General features: G+C 35.4%; 1 pseudogene; it reads left to right on the top strand.

Moving 5' to 3' along the window:
• The first annotated feature begins 3,738 nt into the window (after nt 1-3,738).
• LOC119614817 lies at nt 3,739-7,404 on the top strand (annotated as a pseudogene).
• The last annotated feature ends 27 nt before the right edge of the window (nt 7,405-7,431 follow it).

The following is a 7,431-nucleotide window of genomic DNA, read 5'->3' as shown; positions in this document are numbered from 1 at the left end:
TAGACTAGACTATAGACTAGACTAGACTATAGACTAGACTATAGACAAGACTATAGACTAGACTATAGACTAGACTATAGACTAGACTATAGACTAGACTATAGACTAGACTATAGACTAGACTATAGACTAGACTATAGACTAGACTATTGACTAGACTATAAACTAGACTATAGACTAGACCATAGACTAGACTATAGACTAGACTATAGACTAGACTATAGACTAGACTATAGACTAGACTATAGACTAGACTATAGACTAGACTATAGACTAGACTATAGACTAGACTATAGACTAGACTATAGACTAGACTATAGACTAGACTATAGACTAGACTATAGACTAGACTATAGACTAGACTATAGACTAGACTATAGACTAGACTATAGACTAGACTATAGACTAGACTATAGACTATACTATAGACTGGACTATAGACTAGACTATAGACTAGACTATAGACTAGACTATAGACTAGACTATAGACTAGACTATAGACTAGACTATAGACTAGACTATAGACTAGACTATAGACTAGACTATAGACTAGACTATAGACTAGACTATAGACTAGACTATAGACTAGACTATAGACTAGACTATAGACTGGACTATAGACTGGACTATAGGCTAGACTATAGACTAGACTATAGACTGAACTATAAACTAGACTATAGACTAGACTATAGACTAGACTATAGACTAGACTATGGTCTAGACTATAGACTAGACTATACACTAGACTATAGACTGGATTATAGAGGGTTAGGTTTGTGCACTAAAATGATTTTAGAAAATTGTTTTCGTTATTAGAACACTACTGGCTGCTACGTAGACTATACACTAGACTATAGACTGGACTATAGAGGGTTAGGTTTGTGCACTAAAATGATTTTAGAAAATGGTTTTCGTTATTAGAACACTACTTGCTGCTACGTAGTAATACGGCCTCTTTTTGGTTGTCACCCTAATGTACATGTTCTTTATATCTATAGCAGACTTCTTCTGCTAATTTGTTTTTAAGATTAAGGGGTCAAACTCACTGAAACTTAGTCGTATATGTCATGTAATACGTCTAACTAAGTGACTTTTAATTTCGCCTAGCTAGGCTTCAGTGTTTCAGAACTTCAAAATAAGCACGATTTAAATATGATATTTAAAATTAAATTACTATATAATTTCTAAATTGTTTTATTTTTACAGCAAAAAAATGCAAACGTTTAATTAATCAATTAACTAGTTATTTTCAATATTTCGGTTCATTAACTTTTATATAAATAGCAATTGGAAGGGAAACGTTTGATAAGTCTTAATAGTGTTTCATGGATTATTGCAAAATTAAGATTTTACGTACTCACGTGACCCCTCATAAGAACTATTTTCTTGTGTGTAGTCTGTAATCGTAACGTCACTTTGGGATTAAGAAAAAACTAAAGAAAATCAATTGAAATGTGTAAATTTAAATTGATATTCTAAAATAAACAAATACCAAAGACAACATTAAATAAGTTGTCTAAAATTAAATTTCAAGTGGGGAAAGAAGAAACAATTGACCATAAGCGAGTATAATCCAATTTTTGTTGCCTTTTTGACTGACTGTCTGACAGTCTGTCTTATGCTATTTATTGTAGTGTTTAGTTTATTTTGCTAGTCCCTGACAAGACTAAACACTAGAAACATTTTAAAGAAGAATTTTCACTTGGCCTTGACTTTGATCGTTAAGGAATAATTACTTAAGACAAAAATTTTAAAACACTTAGAGAAAAAAATAGTTTGAAGTAAAATATATACTCAACAATAAAATTGTAATGACTTGTACTTACGCAACAACTTACATTTCAATGCCTACTGCATTACTTAATTACATCTTAGCCTTGACATTTTGTTTTTCAATTCTATTTTTACTAGTCTATAGTCTAGTCTATAGTCTAGTCTATAGTCTAGTCTATAGTCTAGTCTATAGTCTAGTCTATAGTCTAGTCTATAGTCTAGTCTATAGTCTAGTCTATAGTCTAGTCTATAGTCTAGTCTATAGTCTAGTCTATAGTCTAGTCTATAGTCTAGTCTATAGTCTAGTCTATAGTCTAGTCTATAGTCTAGTCTATAGTTTAGTCTATAGTCTAGTCTATAGTCTAGTCTATAGTCTAGTCTATAGTCTAGTCTATAGTCTAGTCTATAGTCTAGTCTATAGTCTAGTCTATAGTCTAGTCTATAGTCTAGTCTATAGTCTAGTCTATAGTCTAGTCTATAGTCTAGTCTATAGTCTAGTCTATAGTCTAGTCTATAGTCTAGTCTATAGTCTAGTCTATAGTCTATAGTTTCCAATATGATCCGACCTCTGTTGTTAGTTGATCTACTTCCCCTTGCAGTAGACCACGCATTAAAATCTCCGGCGATAATTTTCGGGTTATGGGTTTCCGCATCTCTTTTCAGTCGAGCTAACATTTGTTCGAAATTTTCTATTGATGCGCTAGGTGGGGCATAACAGCTATATGTAGATGCTTCCTATTTTGGCTCTTACAAATCCTTCCTCCAGTTGTTTTTGGGTGTTCTCAATCGCACGTTTTCCACATGTCCATATCGCTGCTTTACTAGATTTATCCTTAGCCCAGACACTTGTTTGTTGGTTTTTGTGTTGTTCGCATATAATGGCGACATCAACACCAGTTTCGCAGATAGTCTGCGAAAGCAGGTCCTGTGCCGCAAGACAATGGTTGAGATTAAGTTGGATAAATCTCATCTGCGCCTTTTTTCCAGTGCTTCCTTGAAAACTGGACATCTTACGCTACCTGCGGTGTGGTTGGTATCACCCCTTTGCATTTGTTTGCGGAGCATACATTCTGGATCATTTGTGCAATGCTTCGCTATGTGGCCACTTATTCCGCACCTTCTACACAGTTTAGATCTGTCTTGCGGGTTTTTATAATACTTGGCTATGTGTCCATACTCCAAGCATTTATAGCATTGTCGTATGTTCACCCTTTCTCTTATGCGACAAACGACCCATCCTATCTTCACCTTTCCAATTTGTAGGACTTGGTCGGATATTTCCGATGGAAGGGTTATTGTTGCCGTCTGAATGCCACCATAGGCTTTCCTCAAGCTCTTAATATCATCTAATTCCATTTCGGATACGCCTAGTTGAGAAAAAAGGCATTCATAATCTCCTCCTTGTTGAGATCTTATCGATATCCCTACATTCTATAATTGTCTCCTGCCTTCCAGCCATAATCTCGGCTTTTCATTTGTATTTTTTTATTTTATCAGGTTTGGTGACTAAGGATATACGAAGTTGTCAACCTTCTAACTACCCCTCTCTAGAGGGTACCCCTGTGGACTTCATCAAGCTTTTGTTGATGACTATAGTTTAGTTTATAGTCTAGTCTATTGTCTGGTCAATAGTCTAGTCTATTAAAAGCTTCTTTCTCACTTCTAAGCTTAGAATTGAGCGCAAAACTAGTCCTTAACAGACCTAAGCAGCAACCTTAACAATTTCTTTCAAGTGTATTTACGTATATAATTTAAAATTTCTTAAACTTTTAGTCATAATCCCACACACTTGTTTTCCTAAATTAACCACCGATAAAACAATAGAAAAACAATTGTAAAACATGTTTAAATTTTAACTGTCTTTCTAATTGGATTAAAATAATTAGTAGAAACTTGAACAAATACTTAACACAAAATTTTGTATATAAAAGGAATATTTCTTACAAATCAAACATAACAGTTTGACGGCTTTCTGTCGGTTTATTAACGAACGGAAAGGAATAGCGGTAAAAAATAATATTCGAAGGAAAACAGTTCAAAATTTCAAACGAAAGTGTAGCAATTAACAAAATATTAAAGCTCAAATTATGGGAACAATATAAACTCAAAGGACTCAACGTACAGTTTTATTATTCCAAAACCTTCAACTGCTAACGGTTCCAATTAAATCTACAAAATGGCTACATTCAATCCTCCCTCGTTCGCTTACCTACGTGGTGGCCGTAATGTTAGTTTGGCCGAAAGTGTACCGGCTGATATTATACATATGGTGGATCCCTACTGGTATCAATGGCCACCCATGGAACCTATATGGTTTGGCATAATCGGTTTCATCATCACCGTCCTGGGCATTATGTCGTTGAGTGGCAATTTTATTGTCATCTATATTTTTACATCCGCCAAATCGTTGCGTACCCCCCCAATATGTTTGTAGTGAATTTGGCATTTTCCGATTTCATGATGATGTTCACCATGTTCCCGCCCGTCGTGCTCAATGGTTTCTATGGCACCTGGATTATGGGCCCATTCTGGTGCGAACTGTACGGTTTATTTGGTTCGCTCTTCGGTTGTGTTTCGATTTGGTCAATGACTTTGATTGCTTACGATCGTTATTGTGTTATTGTTAAGGGTTTAGCGCGTAAACCTTTGACTATAACAGCGGCCGTTATACGTTTGATGTTTATTTGGAGTGTTTGTCTGATATGGGCTATTTTCCCTATGGTCGGTTGGAATCGTTATGTACCCGAGGGTAATATGACAGCATGTGGTACAGATTATTTTGCCAAAGATTGGTATAATCGTTCGTATATTATTGTCTATTCTGTGTGGGTGTATTTTACACCATTGATGACGATTATCTTTTCGTATTATCATATTATGAAGGTAATTAAGTTGAAATTTTATCATTTTTAGAGTATTTCGGAAAAAACATATTTCAAAAATGCACCTTTTAAGCGTTCACTTGCAATATTTTGCGAAAAATTAGCGATTACTAAAGAATCAATAAAAAAAGTGACGTTATAGTGTTTCTTTAATAAAATTAGTTAATCATCTGAAAGTTCAAGATCTAACAGAAGTTAAAACTTTATTTTAAAATCGAGAGTTTGTACTTTCAGATGACATAACAAATAATGGACAAATATAATATTTGAATATATGTTTAAATAGAGGAACAACCGATCTGTATGTTGACATCTAAAGTTTTCGTCTAATCTACTAACTAGTCATTCAGATACTCGACACTGCTCCAACCACCCTATATTTACAAGTAGGAGATAAGGAGGGAAGTTGGAAAGAAGGTTAGGGATTTGATAAATTGAGTAGGAATAGGGCAGTTTTTAACCACAGATTGTAAAATGAACACGAAAGATTTCTGTCATTTATTATAAAATGTATCGTATAGGTCTTTCATCACTCAATCTTGCATCGAAGTTCTTGAATTCCAAACTAATTCCATTTCCCGGGAAACTAAAAGGTGCAGAAGTAGCAAGAAAACTTCTAAAATAAGTAAGATTATTTTCTAAAGGCGCTAGGGTCTATATGGCCTGATCATTACGAAAATCGTTAGTATCATTTAGTCTTATATAATTCTAGAACATGTAACATAAGTATGAGTTCAAAACTCTATTCGGGGATTACATTTAAATGGAAGCTAGGTGAAATAATGGACCGATTTTTCAACAATCGTCTTCCTTGGGTCAAGGGAAGATTGTGTGTCAAAATTTCATCAAATTATCTTGAAAATTTCGACCTGTACCGTGCACATAATGTTTATATGGACACACAGAGTGCTTTACGTGAACACCTGCCTTGGCGGCCTTGTTTCATGGTGGTCTTTTTCATCCTTTTGTACATGGCTGAGCCGGTCCATGTACAAGCACTTTGCTGAAGAACTCGAGCTGTCTAATCTCTTGCCTTAGTAGCCCCGTTGCGGAATGACAGGCAGCATGAGATCAATCCCAATGCAAACCCCGACAAGGAAAAAGCAATCACTGGTTTAAAGTCAATAGAAGGGGCGACTACCCGAACATCATGTGAAATCAATCTTCCGGTATACCGGAAGGTGACCACCCTTATGATGTCATGAAAGATTGCATTATTTAAAATGCAATCCCCATCAACTTATGACCCATTCCAGTGCATTCCTTAACCTCTTAAAGCCCGTGCAACCACCACAACACACCTAGAGACGTATTTGGTAGTCCAAAATATCCAGCCAATAAATCAGGATCCCTCAGTATGTCAGATAATGTGACAAAGGAGTGTAGAAATTCCCAAATTCAATTCGAGCCCAATATTGCCCCGGCAAGTTGAGTGGTGGACCTCAACTATAAGTCGCGTGCAACAGGCCACCAGTATTATATGGTACTCTGGTTAGACCCCATATCAAATCATTCCAAGGAAAGGCCAAGGATACATTTAATCATCACCAGTTTATAGTCCGGCAGACTAGAGGTATTGATAGCACCTCTTTTTCCCGGGATATTGCAACACCAAGGTGGAGATTTCACCAAGGTAACATGCCACCGAGGGGATCGTAGACAGACGGACATAGCTTCGAATCGAATCTGAAAGGGATTCTGAGCAGATTGTTGTACTTTAAGGTGGAAACAGGACCAATATTTTAGCCGTTATAAACAAACTGACGAACGCAACCACTGTGGTGTAGGGTATAAATACCAAGACTTCCGCATTGCTCATTTAAAAAAAAGTGTCCTTTCTACTTTGTACTCCTATGTATTTCAATATCATAAGCGTCTTAAAAATACAATTTTGCTTAATTTTCTTTTAACAACTTTTAAAATTCCTTAATTAACTTAAAACACTACTTTTTTCGAAAATCCATTACACACTTATCAGATGCAAGCATGTATAACGCTCTTAATAAAATCTACAAAAAAAAATCATTCACAAAATATCAAAATACCTTTACATACTAAACAGATCATTTTAAAGCAAATTTATTTTAAAATCTTTCACCCCACTCTGACAGGCTGTCCGAGTACATGAGCAGGCGATGCGTGAACAGGCGAAAAAAATGAATGTTGCATCGCTGCGCAACAGCGAGGCGGATAAGGGTAAATCGGTGGAAATAAAACTGGGCTAAAGTGGCACTTGTTACAATATCATTATGGTTTCTGGCCTGGACACCATATACGATTATAAACTATGCCGGCATATTTGAATCGATGGCCTTGTCACCGCTCAGCACCATCTGTGGTTCGGTGTTTGCCAAAGCCAATTCAGTCTGCAATCCCATTGTCTACGGTTTGAGGTGAGTTGTGCTCAAAATAATATTTATACCTTTTTTCTTTATGGTCTTTATAATATCTTTTTTAGTCATCCCAAATACAAACAAGTCTTAAAAGAGAAAATACCCTGTTTGGCTTGTGGCAAAGATGATACAGCTTCTGATTCCCGAACACAAGCTACCACTGAAATTAGTGAATCGGCAGCGTAGATTTTTGAAAATTCTGATATGAAATTTATTTTGTTTTTTTTTTCCTTTTTGTGTTTTCTTAAAATTAATGACATTAATGACAATTTTGGCGCGTTAAAAGGACTTAATGATTTTTGGTATATATATTTATTTAAAGTTAATTTTAAGTAGTTTTTAGTTTGTAAAAAAAACAAGAGAAACAATTTCCTATGGATTCA

This window comes from Lucilia sericata, unplaced genomic scaffold, assembly GCF_015586225.1.
Source record: "Lucilia sericata isolate MDLA Ls3-8-SP2 unplaced genomic scaffold, ASM1558622v1 Contig003480F_arrow, whole genome shotgun sequence".
Lineage (NCBI taxonomy): Eukaryota > Metazoa > Arthropoda > Insecta > Diptera > Calliphoridae > Lucilia > Lucilia sericata.
The sequence above is the reverse complement of the archived record's forward strand: the minus strand, read 5'-3'. Positions and strand labels throughout refer to the sequence as shown.